This window comes from Chiloscyllium punctatum, chromosome 21 (assembly GCF_047496795.1).
Source record: "Chiloscyllium punctatum isolate Juve2018m chromosome 21, sChiPun1.3, whole genome shotgun sequence".
In the NCBI taxonomy this organism is placed as follows: domain Eukaryota; kingdom Metazoa; phylum Chordata; class Chondrichthyes; order Orectolobiformes; family Hemiscylliidae; genus Chiloscyllium; species Chiloscyllium punctatum.
Genome location: NC_092759.1, coordinates 20,937,255 through 20,961,504, shown reverse-complemented (window position 1 = coordinate 20,961,504; position 24,250 = coordinate 20,937,255).

Sequence of the window (24,250 nt, the reverse complement as noted above, 5' to 3'; positions counted from 1 at the left end):
TGGGCTACAGTCCCCCCCCCCCCACACACACACACACACACACTCACACACACACTCACACTGGGCTACAGTCTCCCCCCCCCCCCACACACACACACACACTGGGCTACAGTCTCCCCCCCCCCCCCCCCACTACACACACACACTGGGCTACAGTCCCCCCCCCCCCACACACACACACCACACACACTCACACACACACTCACACTGGGCTACAGTCTCCCCCCCCCCCACACACACACACACACTGGGCTACAGTCTCCCCCCCCCCCCCACCACACACACACACTGGGCTACAGTCCCCCCCCCCCCCCACACACACACACACACACACACTGGGCTACAGTCCCCCCACCCCCCCCCCCCCCCCCCCCCCCCCCCACACACACACACACACACAGACTCTCACTGGGGTACAGTCCCCTACACACACACACACACACTGGGCTACAGTCCCCCCCCCCCCCCACACACACACACTCACACACACACTCACACTGGGCTACAGTCTCCCCCCCCCCCCACACACACACACACAGAGACTCTCACTGAGGTACAGTCCCCCCCCCCCCACACACACAGGGCTACAGTCCCCCCCCCCCCACACACACACACACTGGGCTACAGTCCCCCCCCACCCCACACACACACACTGGGCTACAGTCCCCCCCCACCCCACACACACACACACCCCCCCCCCCCCCCCACACACACACACTGGGCTACAGTCTCCCCCCCCCCCCCACACACACACACACACAGAGACTCTCACTGAGGTACAGTCTCCCCCCCCCCCCCACACACACACACACACACACAGAGACTCTCACTGAGGTACAGTCTCCCCCCCCCCCCCCCCACACACACTGGGCTACAGTTCCCCCCCCCACCACACACACACACACACACACAGAGACACCCACTAGGGTGCAGTCCCCCCCCCCCCCCCCCCACACACACACACACAGAGACACCACTAGGTGCAGTCCCCCCCCCCCCCCACACACACACACACACAGAGACACCCACTAGGGTGCAGTCCCCCCACCCCCACACACACACACACACACACACACACACAGACTCTCACTGGGGTACAGTCTCCCCCCGACACACACACAGACAGACTCTCACTGGGTACAGTCCCCCCCCGCCCCCCCCCACACACACACACAGACTCTCACTGGGTACAGTCCCCCCCCCCGCACCCGCCCCCCACACACACACACAGACTCTCACTGGAGTACAGTCTCCCCCCCACACACACACACACACACACACACTCTCACTGGGGTACAGTCCCCCCCCCGCACCCGCCCCACACACACACACACAGACTCTCCACTGGGGTACAGTCTCCCCCCACACACACACACACAGACTCTCACTGGGGTACAGTCTCCCCCCACCCCCACACACACACACAGACAGACTCTCACTTGGGTACAGTCCCCCTCCCCCCCCACAGACACACAGAGACTCTCACTGGGGTACAGTCCCCCCCCCCACGCGCACACACAGAGACTCTCACTGGGGTACAGACTCCCCTCCCACACACACACACACAGACTCCCACTGGGGTCGAGTCCCCCCCCACCACACACACACACACACCACAGACTCCCACTGTGGTACAGTCCCACACACACACACAGAGAGACTATCACTGGGGTACAGTCCCACACACAGACTCTCACTGGGGTACAGTCCACACACACACTCACACACAGACTCTCACTGGGGTACAGTCCCACACACACACTCACACACAGACTCTCACTGGGGTACAGTCCCACACACACACTCACACACACAGACTCTCACTGGGGTACAGTCCCACACACACATACACAGACTCTCACTGGGGTACAGTCCCACACACACATACACAGACTCTCACTGGGGTACAGTCCCACTCACACACAGACTCTCACTGGGGTACAGTCCCCACAGACTCACACACAGACTCTCACTGGGGTACAGTCCCACACACACACACACACACAGACTCTCACTGGGTACAGTCCCACACACACATTCACACAGAGACTCTCACTGGGTACAGTCCCACACACACACAGACTCTCACTGGGGTACAGTCCACACACAGACTATCACTGGGGTACAGTCCCACACACACACAGACTCTCACTGGGGTACAGTCCCACAGACTCACACAGAGACTCTCACTGGGTTACAGTCCCCACACACACACACACAGACTCTCACTGGGGTACAGTCCCACACACACACAGACTCTCACTGGGGTACAGTCCCACACACTCACACACAGACTCTCACTGGGTACAGTCCCACACACACACAGACTCTCACTGGGGTACAGTCCCACATACACACACACAGAGACTCTCACTGGGGTACAGTCCCACACACACTCACACAGAGACTCACACTGGGGTACAGTCCCACGCACACACACACAGACTCTCACTGGTGTACAGTCCCACACACACACTCACACACAGACTCTCACTGGGGTACAGTCCCACACACACACTCACACACAGGACTCTCACTGGGGTACAGTCCCACACACACACTCATACACAGACTCTCACTGGGGTACAGTCCCACACACACACTCACACACAGACTCTCACTGGGGTACAGTCCCACACACACACTCACACACAGACTCTCACTGGGGTACAGTCCCCTACACACACACACACACACTGGGCTACAGTCCACCCCCCCCCCCCCCCCCACACACACACACACAGACTCTCACTGGGGTACAGTCCCCTACACACCACACACACACACAGACTCTCACTGGGGTACAGTCCCACACACACATACACAGACTCTCACTGGGGTACAGTCCCACTCACACACAGACTCACACTGGGTACAGTCCCACAGACTCACACACAGACTCTCACTGGGGTACAGTCCCCACACACACACACACACACACACAGACTCTCACTGGGGTACAGTCCCACACACACATTCACACAGAGACTCTCACTGGGGTACAGTCCCACACACACACAGACTCTCACTGGGGTACAGTCCCACACACAGACTATCACTGGGGTACAGTCCCACACACACACAGACTCTCACTGGGGTACAGTCCCACAGACTCACACAGAGACTCTCACTGGGTTACAGTCCCACACACACACACACACACAGACTCTCACTGGGGTACAGTCCCACACACACACAGACTCTCACTGGGATACAGTCCCACACACACACACACTGACTCTCACTGGGGTACAGTCCCACACACACACAGACTCTCACTGGGTACAGTCCCACATACACACACACAGAGACTCTCACTGGGGTACAGTCCCACACACACTCACACAGAGACTCACACTGGGGTACAGTCCCACGCACACACACACAGACTCTCACTGGTGTACAGTCCCACACACACACTCACACACAGACTCTCACTGGGGTACAGTCCCACACACACACTCACACACAGACTCTCACTGGGGTACAGTCCCACACACACACTCATACACAGACTCTCACTGGGGTACAGTCCCACACACACACTCACACACAGACTCTCACTGGGTACAGTCCCACACACACACTCACACACAGACTATCACTCGGGTACAGTCCCACACACACACAGACTCTCACTGGGGTACAGTCCCACAGACTCACACAGAGACTCTCACTGGGGTACAGTCCCACACACACACACAGAGACTCTCACTGGGGTACAGTCCCACACACACACAGACTCTCACTGGGGTACAGTCCCACACACAGACTCTCACTGGGGTACAGTCCCACACACACACACACACAGACTCTCACTGGGGTACAGTCCCACACACACACACAGAGACTCTCACTGGGTACAGTCCCACACACACACACACACAGACTCTCACTTGGGTACAGTCCCACACACACACACAGACTCTCACTGGGGTACAGTCCCACACACACATACACAGACTCTCACTGGGGTACAGTCCCACAGACTCACACACAGACTCTCACTGGGGTACAGTCCCACACACACACACACACACACACACACACAGACTCTCACTGGGGTACAGTCCCACACACACACAGACTCTCACTGGGGTACAGTCCCACACACAGACTATCACTGCGGTACAGTCCACAGACACACAGACTCTCACTGGGGTACAGTCCCACAGACTCACACAGAGACTCTCACTGGGGTACAGTCCCTCACACACAGACTCTCACTGGGGTACAGTCCCACACACAGACAGACTCTCACTGGGGTACAGTCCCACAGACTCACACAGAGACTCTCACTGGGGTACAGTCCCACACACACACACAGAGACTCTCACTGGGGTACAGTCCCACACACACACAGACTCTCACTGGGGTACAGTCCCACACACAGACTCTCACTGGGTACAGTCCCACACACACACACAGAGACTCTCACTGGGGTACAGTCCCACACACACACACACACAGACTCTCACTTGGGTACAGTCCCACACACACACACAGACTCTCACTGGGGTACAGTCCCACACACACATACACAGACTCTCACTGGGGTACAGTCCCACAGACTCACACACAGACTCTCACTGGGGTACAGTCCCACACACACACACACACACACACACACAGACTCTCACTGGGGTACAGTCCCACACACACACAGACTCTCACTGGGGTACAGTCCCACACACAGACTATCACTGCGGTACAGTCCCACAGACACACAGACTCTCACTGGGGTACAGTCCCACAGACTCACACAGAGACTCTCACTGGGGTACAGTCCCTCACACACAGACTCTCACTGGGGTACAGTCCCACACACAGACAGACTCTCACTGGGATACAGTCCCACACACACACACTGACTCTCACTGGGGTACAGTCCCACACACACACACTGACTCTCACTGGGGTACAGTCCCACACACAGACTCTCACTGGGGTACAGTCCCACACACACACACACACACAGACTCTCACTGGGTACAGTCCCACACACACACAGAGACTATCACTGGGGTACAGTCCCACAGACACACACAGAGACTCTCACTGGGGTACAGTCCCACACACACACACACACACACACAGACTCTCACTGGGGTACAGTCCCACACACACACACACTCTCACTGGGATACAGTCCCACACACACACACTGACTCTCACTGGGGTACAGTCCCACACACACACAGACTCTCACTGGGGTACAGTCCCACACACTCACACACAGACTCTCACTGGGGTACAGTCCCACACACACACAGACTCTCACTGGGGTACAGTCCCACATACACACACACAGAGACTCTCACTGGGGTACAGTCCCACACACACTCACACAGAGACTCACACTGGGGTACAGTCCCACGCACACACACACAGACTCTCACTGGTGTACAGTCCCACACACACACTCACACACAGACTCTCACTGGGGTACAGTCCCACACACACACTCACACACAGACTCTCACTGGGGTACAGTCCCACACACACACTCATACACAGACTCTCACTGGGGTACAGTCCCACACACACACTCACACACAGACTATCACTCGGGTACAGTCCCACACACACACAGACTCTCACTGGGGTACAGTCCCACAGACTCACACAGAGACTCTCACTGGGGTACAGTCCCACACACACACACAGAGACTCTCACTGGGGTACAGTCCCACACACACACAGACTCTCACTGGGGTACAGTCCCACACACAGACTCTCACTGGGGTACAGTCCCCCACACACACACACACATACAGACTCTCACTGGGGTACAGTCCCACACACACACACAGAGACTCTCACTGGGGTACAGTCCCACACACACACACACACAGACTCTCACTTGGGTACAGTCCCACACACACACACAGACTCTCACTGGGGTACAGTCCCACACACACATACACAGACTCTCACTGGGGTACAGTCCCACTCACACACAGACTCTCACTTGGGTACAGTCCCACAGACTCACACACAGACTCTCACTGGGGTACAGTCCCACACACACACACACACACACACACACACACACACACAGACTCTCACTGGGGTACAGTCCCACACACACACAGACTCTCACTGGGGTACAGTCCCACACACAGACTATCACTGCGGTACAGTCCCACAGACACACAGACTCTCACTGGGGTACAGTCCCACAGACTCACACAGAGACTCTCACTGGGGTACAGTCCCTCACACACAGACTCTCACTGGGGTACAGTCCCACACACAGACAGACTCTCACTGGGATACAGTCCCACACACACACACTGACTCTCACTGGGGTACAGTCCCACACACACACAGACTCTCACTGGGGTACAGTCCCACACACAGACTCTCACTGGGGTACAGTCCCACACACACACACTGACTCTCACTGGGGTACAGTCCCACACACACACAGACTCTCACTGGGGTACAGTCCCACACACACACACACAGACTCTCACTGGGGTACAGTCCCACACACACACAGACTCTCACTGGGGTACAGTCCCACATACACACACACAGAGACTCTCACTGGGGTACAGTCCCACACACACTCACACAGAGACTCTCACTGGGGTACAGTCCCACGCACACACACACAGACTCTCACTGGTGTACAGTCCCACACACACACTCACACACAGTCTCTCACTGGGGTACAGTCCCACACACACACTCACACACAGACTCTCACTGGGGTACAGTCCCACACACACACTCACACACAGACTCTCACTGGGGTACAGTCCCACACACACACTCACACACAGACTCTCACTGGGGTACAGTCCCACACACACACACACACACACAGACTCTCACTGGGGTACAGTCCCACACACACACACAGAGACTCTCACTGGGGTACAGTCCCACACACACACACACACACACAGACTCTCACTTGGGTACAGTCCCACACACACACACACACACACAGACTCTCACTGGGGTACAGTCCCACACACACATACACAGACTCTCACTGGGGTACAGTCCCACACACACATACACAGACTCTCACTGGGGTACAGTCCCACTCACACACAGACTCTCACTGGGGTACAGTCCCACAGACTCACACACAGACTCTCACTGGGGTACAGTCCCACACACACACACACACACACACACACACACAGACTCTCACTGGTGTACCGTCTCACACACAGACTATCACTGCGGTACAGTCCCACAGACACACAGACTCTCACTGGGGTACAGTCCCACAGACTCACACAGAGACTCTCACTGGGGTACAGTCCCTCACACACAGACTCTCACTGGGGTACAGTCCCACACACAGATAGACTCTCACTGGGATACAGTCCCACACACACACACACTGACTCTCACTGGGGTACAGTCCCACACACACACAGACTCTCACTGGGGTACAGTCCCACACACAGACTCTCACTGGGGTACAGTCCCACACACACACACACACAGACTATCACTGGGGTACAGTCCCACACACACACAGACTCTCACTGGGGTACAGTCCCACAGACACACACAGAGACTCTCACTGGGGTACAGTCCCACACACACACACACACACACAGACTCTTACTGGGGTACAGTCCCACACACACACAGACTCTCACTGGGATACAGTCCCACACACACACACTGACTCTCACTGGGGTACAGTCCCACACACACACAGACTCTCACTGGGGTACAGTCCCACACACTCACACACAGACTCTCACTGGGGTACAGTCCCACACACACACAGACTCTCACTGGGGTACAGTCCCACATACACACACACAGAGACTCTCACTGGGGTACAGTCCCACACACACTCACACAGAGACTCTCACTGGGGTACAGTCCCACGCACACACACACAGACTCTCACTGGTGTACAGTCCCACACACACACTCACACACAGACTCTCACTGGGGTACAGTCCCACACACACACTCACACACAGACTCTCACTGGGGTACAGTCCCACACACACACTCATACATAGACTCTCACTGGGGTACAGTCCAACACACACACTCACACAGAATCTCACTGGGGTACAGACCCACACACACACACACACACACAGACTATCACTAGGGTACAGTCCCACACACACAGACTCTCACTGGGGTACAGTCCCACACACACACAGACTCTCACTGGGGTACAGTCCCACATACACACACACAGAGACTCTCACTGGGGTACAGTCCCACACACACTCACACAGAGACTCTCACTGGGGTACAGTCCCACGCACACACACACAGACTCTCACTGGTGTACAGTCCCACACACACACTCACACACAGACTCTCACTGGGGTACAGTCCCCCACACACACTCACACACAGACTCTCACTGGGGTACAGTCCCACACACACACTCATACACAGACTCTCACTGGGGTACAGTCCCACACACACACTCACACACAGACTCTCACTGGTGTACAGACCCACACACACACTCACACACAGACTATCACTGGGGTACAGTCCCACACACACACAGACTCTCACTGGGGTACAGTCCCACAGACTCACACAGAGACTCTCACTGGGGTACAGTCCCACACACACTCACACAGAGACACTCACTGGGGTACAGTCCCACACACACACAGACTCTCACTGGGGTACAGTCCCACACACAGACTCTCACTGGGGTACAGTCCCACACACACACACACACACACACACAGACTCTCACTGGGGTACAGTCCCACACACACACACAGAGACTCTCACTGGGGTACAGTCCCACACACACACACACACAGACTCTCACTTGGGTACAGTCCCACACACACACTCACACTCAGACTCTCACTGGGGTACAGTCCCACACACACATACACAGACTCTCACTGGGGTACAGTCCCACACACACATACACAGACTCTCACTGGGGTACAGTCCCACTCACACACAGACTCTCACTGGGGTACAGTCCCACAGACTCACACACAGACTCTCACTGGGGTACAGTCCCACACACACACACACACACACACACAGACACACACAGACTCTCACTGGGGTACAGTCCCACACACACACTCACACAGAGACTCTCACTGGGGTACACTCCCACACACACACAGACTCTCACTGGGGTACAGTCCCACACACAGACTATCACTGCGGTACAGTCCCACGCACACACAGACTCTCACTGGGGTACAGTCCCACAGACTCACACAGAGACTCTCACTGGGGTACAGTCCCTCACACACAGACTCTCACTGGGGTACAGTCCCACACACACACAGACTCTAACTGGGATACAGTCCCACACACACACACTGACTCTCACTGGGGTACAGTCCCACACACACACAGACTCTCACTGGGGTACAGTCCCACACACTCACACAGACTCTCACTGGGGTACAGTCCCACACACACACAGACTCTCACTGGGGTACAGTCCCACATACACACACACAGAGACTCTCACTGGGGTACAGTCCCTCACACAGAGACTCTCACTGGGGTACAGTCCCACGCACACACACACAGACTCTCAATGGGGTACAGTCCCACACACACACTCACACACAGACTCTCACTGGGGTACAGTCCCACACACACAATCACACACAGACTCTCACTGGGGTACAGTCCCACACACACACTCACACACAGACTATCACTGGGGTACAGTCCCACACACACACAGACTCTCACTGGGGTACAGTCCCACAGACTCACACAGAGACTCTCACTGGGGTACAGTCCCACACACACTCACACAGAGACTCTCACTGGGGTACAGTCCCACGCACACACACACAGACTCTCACTGGGGTACAGTCCCACACACACACTCACACACAGACTCTCACTGGGGTACAGTCCCACACACACACTCACACACAGACTCTCACTGGGGTACAGTCCCACACACACACTCACACACAGACTATCACTGGGGTACAGTCCCACACACACACAGACTCTCACTGGGGTACAGTCCCACAGACTCACACAGAGACTCTCACTGGGGTACAGTCCCACACACACTCACACAGAGACTCTCACTGGGGTACAGTCCCACACACACACAGACTCTCACTGGGGTACAGTCCCACACACACACACACACACAGACTCTCACTGGGGTACAGTCCCACACACACACACACACACAGACTCTCACTGGGGTACAGTCCCACACTCACACACAGAGACTCTCACTGGGGTACAGTCCCACACAAACACACACACAGACTCTCACTGGGGTACAGTCCCACACACACACACACACACAGACTCTCACTGGGGTACAGTCCCACACACACACTCACACACAGACTCTCACTGGGGTACAGTCCCACACACACACAGACTCTCACTGGGGTACAGTCCCACACACACACAGACTCTCACTGGGGTACAGTCCCACACACACACAGACTCTCACTGGGGTACACTCCCACACACACACACACACAGATTCTCACTGGGGTACAGTCCCACACACACGCACACACAGACTCTCACTGGGGTACAGTCCCACACCCACACACACACAGACTCCCACTGGGGTACAGTCCCACACCCACACACACACACACACACACACACACAGACTCTCACTGGGGTACTGTCCCACACACACACACTGACTCTCACTGGGGTACAGTCCCACACACACGCACACACAGACTCTCACTGGGGTACAGTCCCACACACACACACACACAGACTCTCACTGGGGTACAGTCCCACACACACACACTGACTCTCACTGGGGTACAGTCCCACACACACACAGACTCTCACTGGGGTACAGTCCCACACACTCACACACAGACTCTCACTGGGGTACAGTCCCACACACACACAGTCTCTCACTGGGGTACAGTCCCACATACACACACACAGAGACTCTCACTGGGGTACAGTCCCACACACACTCACACAGAGACTCTCACTGGGGTACAGTCCCACGCACACACACACAGACTCTCACTGGTGTACAGTCCCACACACACACTCACACACAGACTCTCACTGGGGTACAGTCCCACACACACACTCACACACAGACTCTCACTGGGGTACAGTCCCACACACACACTCATACACAGACTCTCACTGGGGTACAGTCCAACACACACACTCACACACAGAATCTCACTGGGGTACAGTCCCACACACACACTCACACACAGACTATCACTGGGGTACAGTCCCACACACACACAGACTCTCACTGGGGTACAGTCCCACAGACTCACACAGAGACTCTCACTGGGGTACAGTCCCACACACACTCACACAGAGACTCTCACTGGGGTACAGTCCCACACACACACAGACTCTCACTGGGGTACAGTCCCACACACAGACTCTCACTGGGGTACAGTCCCGCACACACACACACACACACACAGACTCTCACTGGGGTACAGTCCCCCACACACACACACACAGACTCTCACTGGGGTACAGTCCCACACACACACACAGACTCTCACTTGGGTACAGTCCCACACACACACACACACAGACTCTCACTTGGGTACAGTCCCACACACACACTCACACACAGACTCTCACTGGGGTACAGTCCCACACACACATACACAGACTCTCACTGGGGTACAGTCCCACACACACATACACAGACTCTCACTGGGGTACAGTCCCACTCACACACAGACTCTCACTGGGGTACAGTCCCACAGACTCACACACAGACTCTCACTGGGGTACAGTCCCACACACACACACACACACACACAGACTCTCACTGGGGTACAGTCCCACACACACACTTGCACAGAGACTCTCACTGGGGTACAGTCCCACACACACACAGACTCTCACTGGGGTACAGTCCCACACACAGACTCTCACTGGGGTACAGTCCCACACACACACTCATACACAGACTATCACTGGGGTACAGTCCCACACACACACTCACACACAGACTCTCACTGGGGTACAGTCCCACACACACACTCATACACAGACTATCACTGGGGTACAGTCCCACACACACACTCACACACAGACTCTCACTGGGGTACAGTCCCACACACACATACACAGACTCTCACTGGGGTACAGTCCCACTCACACACAGACTCTCACTGGGGTACAGTCCCACAGACTCACACACAGACTCTCACTGGGGTACAGTCCCACACACACACACACACACACACACACAGACTCTCACTGGGGTACAGTCCCACACACACACAGACTCTCACTGGGGTACAGTCCCACACACAGACTATCACTGCGGTACAGTCCCACGCACACACAGACTCTCACTGGGGTACAGTCCCACAGACTCACACAGAGACTCTCACTGGGGTACAGTCCCTCACACACAGACTCTAACTGGGGTACAGTCCCACACACACACAGACTCTCACTGGGATACAGTCCCACACACACACACTGACTCTCACTGGGGTACAGTCCCACACACACACAGACTCTCACTGGGGTACAGTCCCACACACTCACACAGACTCTCACTGGGGTACAGTCCCACACACACACAGACTCTCACTGGGGTACAGTCCCACATACACACACACAGAGACTCTCACTGGGGTACAGTCCCACACACACTCACACAGAGACTCTCACTGGGGTACAGTCCCACGCACACACACACAGACTCTCACTGGGGTACAGTCCCACACACACACTCACACACAGACTCTCACTGGGGTACAGTCCCACACACACACTCACACACAGACTCTCACTGGGGTACAGTCCCACACACACACTCATACACAGACTATCACTGGGGTACAGTCCCACACACACACTCACACACAGACTCTCACTGGGGTACAGTCCCACACACACACTCACACACAGACTATCACTGGGGTACAGTCCCACACACACACAGACTCTCACTGGGGTACAGTCCCACAGACTCACACAGAGACTCTCACTGTGGTACAGTCCCACACACACTCACACAGAGACTCTCACTGGGGTACAGTCCCACACACACACAGACTCTCACTGGGGTACAGTCCCACACACACACACACACAGACTCTCACTGGGGTACAGTCCCACACACACACACTGACTCTCACTGGGGTACAGTCCCACACACACACAGACTCTCACTGGGGTACAGTCCCACACACTCACACACAGACTCTCACTGGGGTACAGTACCACACACACACAGTCTCTCACTGGGGTACAGTCCCACATACACACACACAGAGACTCTCACTGGGGTACAGTCCCACACACACTCACACAGAGACTCTCACTGGGGTACAGTCCCACGCACACACACACAGACTCTCACTGGTGTACAGTCCCACACACACACTCACACACAGACTCTCACTGGGGTACAGTCCCACACACACACTCACACACAGACTCTCACTGGGGTACAGTCCCACACACACACTCATACACAGACTCTCACTGGGGTACAGTCCAACACACACACTCACACACAGAATCTCACTGGGGTACAGTCCCACACACACACTCACACACAGACTATCACTGGGGTACAGTCCCACACACACACAGACTCTCACTGGGGTACAGTCCCACAGACTCACACAGAGACTCTCACTGGGGTACAGTCCCACACACACTCACACAGAGACTCTCACTGGGGTACAGTCCCACACACACACAGACTCTCACTGGGGTACAGTCCCACACACAGACTCTCACTGGGGTACAGTCCCACACACACACACACACACACACAGACTCTCACTGGGGTACAGTCCCCCACACACACACACACAGACTCTCACTGGGGTACAGTCCCACACACACACACAGACTCTCACTTGGGTACAGTCCCACACACACACACACACAGACTCTCACTTGGGTACAGTCCCACACACACACTCACACACAGACTCTCACTGGGGTACAGTCCCACACACACATACACAGACTCTCACTGGGGTACAGTCCCACACACACATACACAGACTCTCACTGGGGTACAGTCCCACTCACACACAGACTCTCACTGGGGTACAGTCCCACAGACTCACACACAGACTCTCACTGGGGTACAGTCCCACACACACACACACACACACACAGACTCTCACTGGGGTACAGTCCCACACACACACTCACACAGAGACTCTCACTGGGGTACAGTCCCACACACACACAGACTCTCACTGGGGTACAGTCCCACACACAGACTATCACTGCGGTACAGTCCCACAGACACACAGACTCTCACTGGGGTACAGTCCCACACACAGATAGACTCTCACTGGGATACAGTCCCACACACACACACACACTGACTCTCACTGGGGTACAGTCCCACACACGCACAGACTCTCACTGGGGTACAGTCCCACACACAGACTCTCACTGGGGTACAGTCCCACACACACACACACACACAGACTCTCACTGGGGTAGAGTCCCACACACACACAAACCTCACTGGGGTACAGTCCCACACACAGACTCTCACTGGGGTACAGTCCCACACACACACACACACACTCAGACTCTCACTGGGGTACAGTCCCACACACACACACAGAGACTCTCACTGGGGTACAGTCCCACACACACACACACACAGAGACTCTCACTTGGGTGCAGTCCCACACACACACACACACACACACAGACTCTCACTGGGGTACAGTCCCACACACACATACACAGACTCTCACTGGGGTACAGTCCCACACACACATTCACAGACTCTCACTGGGGTACAGTCCCACTCACACACAGACTCTCACTGGGGTACAGTCCCACAGACTCACACACAGACTCTCACTGGGGTACAGTCCCACACACACACACACACACACACACACACAGACTCTCACTGGGGTACAGTCCGACACACACACAGACTCTCACTGGGGTACAGTCCCACACACAGACTATCACTGCGGTACAGTCCCACAGACACACAGACTCTCACTGGGGTACAGTCCCACAGACTCACACAGAGACTCTCACTGGGGTACAGTCCCTCACACACAGACTCTCACTGGGGTACAGTCCCACACACAGACAGACTCTCACTGGGATACAGTCCCACACACACACACTGACTCTCACTGGGGTACAGTCCCACACACACACAGACTCTCACTGGCATACAGTCCCACACACAGACTCTCACTGGGGTACAGTCCCACACACACACTCACACACAGACTCTCACTGGGGTACAGTCCCACACACACACTCATACACAGACTCTCACTGGGGTACAGTCCCACACACACACTCACACACAGACTCTCACTGGGGTACAGTCCCACACACACACTCACACACAGACTATCACTCGGGTACAGTCCCACACACACACAGACTCTCACTGGGGTACAGTCCCACAGACACACACAGAGACTCTCACTGGGGTACAGTCCCTCACACACAGACTCTCACTGGGGTACAGTCCCACACACAGATAGACTCTCACTGGGATACAGTCCCACACACACACACACACTGACTCTCACTGGGGTACAGTCCCACACACAGACTATCACTGCGGTACAGTCCCACAGACACACAGACTCTCACTGGGGTACAGTCCCACACACAGACTCTCACTGGGGTACAGTCCCACACACACACACACACAGACTATCACTGGGGTACAGTCCCACACACACACAGACTCTCACTGGGGTACAGTCCCACAGACACACACAGAGACTCTCACTGGGGTACAGTCCCACAGACACACACACACACACAGACTCTTACTGGGGTACAGTCCCACACACACACAGACTCTCACTGGGATACAGTCCCACACACACACACTGACTCTCACTGGGGTACAGTCCCACACACACACAGACTCTCACTGGGGTACAGTCCCACATACACACACACAGAGACTCTCACTGGGGTACAGTCCCACACACACTCACACAGTGACTCTCACTGGGGTACAGTCCCACGCACACACACAGACTCTCACTGGTGTACATTCCCACACACACACTCACACACAGACTCTCACTGGTGTACATTCCCACACACACACTCACACACAGACTCTCACTGGGGTACAGTCCCACACACACACTCACACACAGACTCTCACTGGGGTACAGTCCCACACACACACTCACACAGAGACTCTCACTGGGGTACAGTCCCACACACACACTCACACACAGACTCTCACTGGGGTACAGACCCACACACACACTCACACACAGCCTCTCACTGGGGTACAGTCCCACACACACACAGACTCTCACTGGGGTACAGTCCCACAGACTCACACAGAGACTCTCACTGGGGTACAGTCCCACACACACTCACACAGAGACTCTCACTGGGGTACAGTCCCACACACGCACAGACTCTCACTGGGGTACAGTCCCACTCACAGACTCTCACTGGGGTACAGTCCCACACACACACACACACACAGACTCTCACTGGGGTACAGTCCCACACACACACACAGAGACTCTCACTGGGGTACAGTCCCACACACACACACACACAGACTCTCACTTGGGTACAGTCCCACACACACACTCACACTCAGACTCTCACTGGGGTACAGTCCCACACACACATACACAGACTCTCACTGGGGTACAGTCCCACACACACATACACAGACTCTCACTGGGGTACAGTCCCACTCACACACAGACTCTCACTGGGGTACAGTCCCACAGACTCACACACAGACTCTCACTGGGGTACAGTCCCACACACACACACACACACACACACACACAGACTCTCACTGGGGTACAGTCCCACACACACACTCACACAGAGACTCTCACTGGGGTACACTCCCACACACACACAGACTCTCACTGGGGTACAGTCCCACACACAGACTATCACTGCGGTACAGTCCCACGCACACACAGACTCTCACTGGGGTACAGTCCCACAGACTCACACAGAGACTCTCACTGGGGTACAGTCCCTCACACACAGACTCTAACTGGGGTACAGTCCCACACACACACAGACTCTCACTGGGATACAGTCCCACACACACACACTGACTCTCACTGGGGTACAGTCCCACACACACACAGACTCTCACTGGGGTACAGTCCCACACACTCACACAGACTCTCACTGGGGTACAGTCCCACACACACACAGACTCTCACTGGGGTACAGTCCCACATACACACACACAGAGACTCTCACTGGGGTACAGTCCCACACACACTCACACAGAGACTCTCACTGGGGTACAGTCCCACGCACACACACACAGACTCTCACTGGGGTACAGTCCCACACACACACTCACACACAGACTCTCACTGGGGTACAGTCCCACACACACACTCACACACAGACTCTCACTGGGGTACAGTCCCACACACACACTCATACACAGACTATCACTGGGGTACAGTCCCACACACACACTCACACACAGACTCTCACTGGGGTACAGTCCCACACACACAATCACACACAGACTATCACTGGGGTACAGTCCCACACACACACAGACTCTCACTGGGGTACAGTCCCACAGACTCACACAGAGACTCTCACTGTGGTACAGTCCCACACACACTCACACAGAGACTCTCACTGGGGTACAGTCCCACACACACACAGACTCTCACTGGGGTACAGTCCCACACACACACACACACACACAGACTCTCACTGGGGTACAGTCCCACACACACACACACACAGACTCTCACTGGGGTACAGTCCCACACACACACACAGAGACTCTCACTGGGGTACAGTCCCACACACACACACACACACAGACTCTCACTTGGGTACAGTCCCACACACACACTCACACACAGACTCTCACTGGGGTACAGTCCCACACACGCACAGACTCTCACTGGGGTACAGTCCCACACACACACAGACTCTCACTGGGGTACAGTCCCACACACACACACACACACACAGATTCTCACTGGGGTACAGTCCCACACACACGCACACACAGACTCTCACTGGGGTACAGTCCCACACCCACACACACACAGACTCCCACTGGGGTACAGTCCCACACACACACACACACACACACACACACACACACACACAGACTCTCACTGGGGTACAGTCCCACACACACACAGACTCTCACTGGGGTACAGTCTCCCCTCCCCCGCCCACACACAGAGAATCTCACTGGGGTCGAGTCCCCCCCCCCCCACACACACACACAGACTCTCACTGGGGTACAGTCCCCCCCCACACATACACACACACACACACACACACAGACTCTCACTGGGGTACAGTCCCACACACACACACTGACTCTCACTGGGGTACAGTCCCACACACACACAGACTCTCACTGGGGTACAGTCCCACACACTCACACACAGACTCTCACTGGGGTACAGTACCACACACACACAGTCTCTCACTGGGGTACAGTCCCACATACACACACACAGAGACTCTCACTGGGGTACAGTCCCACACACACTCACACAGAGACTCTCACTGGGGTACAGTCCCACGCACACACACACAGACTCTCACTGGTGTACAGTCCCACACACACACTCACACACAGACTCTCACTGGGGTACAGTCCCACACACACACTCACACACAGACTCTCACTGGGGTACAGTCCCACACACACACTCATACACAGACTCTCACTGGGGTACAGTCCAACACACACACTCACACACAGAATCTCACTGGGGTACAGTCCCACACACACACTCACACACAGACTATCACTCGGGTACAGTCCCACACACACACAGACTCTCACTGGGGTACAGTCCCACAGACTCACACAGAGACTCTCACTGGGGTACAGTCCCACACACACTCACACAGAGACTCTCACTGGGGTACAGTCCCACACACACACAGACTCTCACTGGGGTACAGTCCCACACACAGACTACTCACTGGGGTACAGTCCCACACACACACACACACACACACAGACTCTCACTGGGGTACAGTCCCCCCCACACACACACACAGACTCTCACTGGGGTACAGTCCCACACACACACACAGACTCTCACTGGGGTACAGTCCCACACACACACACACACAGACTCTCACTTGGGTACAGTCCCACACACACACTCACACACAGACTCTCACTGGGGTACAGTCCCACACACACATACACAGACTCTCACTGGGGTACAGTCCCACACACACATACACAGACTCTCACTGGGGTACAGTCCCACTCACACACAGACTCTCACTGGGGTACAGTCCCACAGACTCACACACAGACTCTCACTGGGGTACAGTCCCACACACACACACACACACACACACACACACAGACTCTCACTGGGGTACAGTCCCACACACACACTCACACAGAGACTCTCACTGGGGTACAGTCCCACACACACACAGACTCTCACTGGGGTACAGTCCCACACACAGACTATCACTGCGGTACAGTCCCACAGACACACAGACTCTCACTGGGGTACAGTCCCACAGACTCACACAGAGACTCTCACTGGGGTACAGTCCCTCACACACAGACTCTCACTGGGGTACAGTCCCACACACAGATAGACTCTCACTGGGATACAGTCCCACACACACACACACACTGACTCTCACTGGGGTACAGTCCCACACACACACAGACTCTCACTGGGGTACAGTCCCACACACAGACTCTCACTGGGGTACAGTCCCACACACACACACACACACACAGACTCTCACTGGGGTACAGTCCCACACACACATACACAGACTCTCACTGGGGTACAGTCCCACACACACATACACAGACTCTCACTGGGGTACAGTCCCACTCACACACAGACTCTCACTGGGGTACAGTCCCACAGACTCACACACAGACTCTCACTGGGGTACAGTCCCACACACACACACACACACACACACACACACACAGACTCTCACTGGGGTACAGTCCGACACACACACAGACTCTCACTGGGGTACAGTCCCACACACAGACTATCACTGCGGTACAGTCCCACAGACACACAGACTCTCACTGGGGTACAGTCCCACAGACTCACACAGAGACTCTCACTGGGGTACAGTCCCTCACACACAGACTCTCACTGGGATACAGTCCCACACACAGACAGACTCTCACTGGGATACAGTCCCACACACACACACTGACTCTCACTGGGGTACAGTCCCACACACACACAGACTCTCACTGGGGTACAGTCCCACACACAGACTCTCACTGGGGTACAGTCCCACACACACACTCACACACAGACTCTCACTGGGGTACAGTCCCACACACACACTCATACACAGACTCTCACTGGGGTACAGTCCCACACACACACTCACACACAGACTCTCACTGGGGTACAGTCCCACACACACACTCACACACAGACTATCACTCGGGTACAGTCCCACACACACACAGACTCTCACTGGGGTACAGTCCCACAGACTCACACAGAGACTCTCACTGGGGTACAGTCCCACACACACTCACACAGAGACTCTCACTGGGGTAGAGTCCCACACACACACAGACTCTCACTGGGGTACAGTCCCACACACAGACTCTCACTGGGGTACAGTCCCACACACACACACACACACACACACACACAGACTCTCACTGGGGTACAGTCCCACACACACACACAGAGACTCTCACTGGGGTACAGTCCCACACACACACACACACACACACAGACTCTCACTTGGGTACAGTCCCACACACACACACACACACACAGACTCTCACTGGGGTACAGTCCCACACACACATACACAGACTCTCACTGGGGTACAGTCCCACACACACATACACAGACTCTCACTGGGGTACAGTCCCACTCACACACAGACTCTCACTGGGGTACAGTCCCACAGACTCACACACAGACTCTCACTGGGGTACAGTCCCACACACACACACACACACACACACAGACTCTCACTGGGGTACAGTCCCACACACACACAGACTCTCACTGGGGTACAGTCCCACACACAGACTATCACTGCGGTACAGTCCCACAGACACACAGACTCTCACTGGGGTACAGTCCCACAGACTCACACAGAGACTCTCACTGGGGTACAGTCCCTCACACACAGACTCTCACTGGGGTACAGTCCCACACACAGATAGACTCTCACTGGGATACAGTCCCACACACACACACACTGACTCTCACTGGGGTACAGTCCCACACACACACAGACTCTCACTGGGGTACAGTCCCACACACAGACTCTCACTGGGGTACAGTCCCACACACACACACACACAGACTATCACTGGGGTACAGTCCCACACACACACAGACTCTCACTGGGGTACAGTCCCACAGACACACACAGAGACTCTCACTGGGGTACAGTCCCACACACACACACACACACACACACACACAGACTCTTACTGGGGTACAGTCCCACACACACACAGACTCTCACTGGGATACAGTCCCACACACACACACTGACTCTCACTGGGGTACAGTCCCACACACACACAGACTCTCACTGGGGTACAGTCCCACACACACACTCACACACAGACTCTCACTGGGGTACAGTCCCACACACACATACACAGACTCTCACTGGGGTACAGTCCCACTCACACACAGACTCTCACTGGGGTACAGTCCCACAGACTCACACACAGACTCTCACTGGGGTACAGTCCCACACACACACACACACACACAGACTCTCACTGGGGTACAGTCCCACACACACATTCACACAGAGACTCTCACTGGGGTACAGTCCCACACACACACAGACTCTCACTGGGGTACAGTCCCACAGACTCACACACAGACTCTCACTGGGGTACAGTCCCACACACACACACACACACACACACACACACACACACACACACACACACACACACAGACTCTCACTGGGGTACAGTCCCACACACACACTCACACAGAGACTCTCACTGGGGTACAGTCCCACACACACACAGACTCTCACTGGGGTACAGTCCCACACACAGATTATCACTGCGGTACAGTCCCACAGACACACAGACTCTCACTGGGGTACAGTCCCACAGACTCACACAGAGACTCTCACTGGGGTACAGTCCCTCACACACAGACTCTCACTGGGGTACAGTCCCACACACACACACACACTGACTCTCACTGGGGTACAGTCCCACACACACACAGACTCTCACTGGGGTACAGTCCCACACACAGACTCTCACTGGGGTACAGTCCCACACACACACACACACAGACTCTCACTGGGGTAGAGACCCACACACACACAAACCTCACTGGGGTACAGTCCCACACACAGACTCTCACTGGGGTACAGTCCCACACACACAGACTCTCACTTGGGTGCAGTCCCACACACACACACACACACAGACTCTCACTGGGGTACAGTCCCACACACAGATTATCACTGCGGTACAGTCCCACAGACACACAGACTCTCACTGGGGTACAGTCCCACAGACTCACACAGAGACTCTCACTGGGGTACAGTCCCTCACACACAGACTCTCACTGGGGTACAGTCCCACACACACACACACACTGACTCTCACTGGGGTACAGTCCCACACACACACAGACTCTCACTGGGGTACAGTCCCACACACAGACTCTCACTGGGGTACAGTCCCACACACACACACACACAGACTCTCACTGGGGTAGAGACCCACACACACACAAACCTCACTGGGGTACAGTCCCACACACAGACTCTCACTGGGGTACAGTCCCACACACACAGACTCTCACTTGGGTGCAGTCCCACACACACACACACACACAGACTCTCACTGGGGTACAGTCCCACACACACATACACAGACTCTCACTGGGGTACAGTCCCACACACACATACACAGACTCTCACTGGGGTACAGTCCCACTCACACACAGACTCTCACTGGGGTACAGTCCCACAGACTCACACACAGACTCTCACTGGGGTACAGTCCCACACACACACACACACACACACACACACACACAGACTCTCACTGGGGTACAGTCCCACACACACACAGACTCTCACTGGGGTACAGTTCCACATACACACACACACAGACTATCACTGCGGTACAGTCCCACAGACACACAGACTCTCACTGGGGTACAGTCCCACAGACTCACACAGAGACTCTCACTGGGGTACAGTCCCTCACACACAGACTCTCACTGGGATACAGTCCCACACACAGACAGACTCTCACTGGGATACAGTCCCACACACACACACTGACTCTCACTGGGGTACAGTCCCACACACACACAGACTCTCACTGGGGTACAGTCCCACACACAGACTCTCACTGGGGTACAGTCCCACACACACACTCACACACAGACTCTCACTGGGGTACAGTCCCACACACACACTCATACACAGACTCTCACTGGGGTACAGTCCCACACACACACTCACACACAGACTCTCACTGGGGTACAGTCCCACACACACACTCACACACAGACTATCACTCGGGTACAGTCCCACACACACACAGACTCTCACTGGGGTACAGTCCCACAGACTCACACAGAGACTCTCACTGGGGTACAGTCCCACACACACTCACGCAGAGACTCTCACTGGGGTAGAGTCCCACACACACACAGACTCTCACTGGGGTACAGTCCCACACACAGACTCTCACTGGGGTACAGTCCCACACACACACACACACACACAGACTCTCACTGGGGTACAGTCCCACACACACACACAGAGACTCTCACTGGGGTACAGTCCCACACACACACACACACACACAGACTCTCACTTGGGTACAGTCCCACACACACACACACACACACAGACTCTCACTGGGGTACAGTCACACACACACATACACAGACTCTCACTGGGGTATAGTCCCACACACACATACACAGACTCTCACTGGGGTACAGTCCCACTCACACACAGACTCTCACTGGGGTACAGTCCCACAGACTCACACACAGACTCTCACTGGGGTACAGTCCCACACACAGACTATCACTGCGGTACAGTCCCACAGACACACAGACTCTCACTGGGGTACAGTCCCACAGACTCACACAGAGACTCTCACTGGGGTACAGTCCCTCACACACAGACTCTCACTGGGGTACAGTCCCACACACAGATAGACTCTCATTGGGATACAGTCCCACACACACACACACTGACTCTCACTGGGGTACAGTCCCACACACACACAGACTCTCACTGGGGTACAGTCCCACACACAGACTCTCAC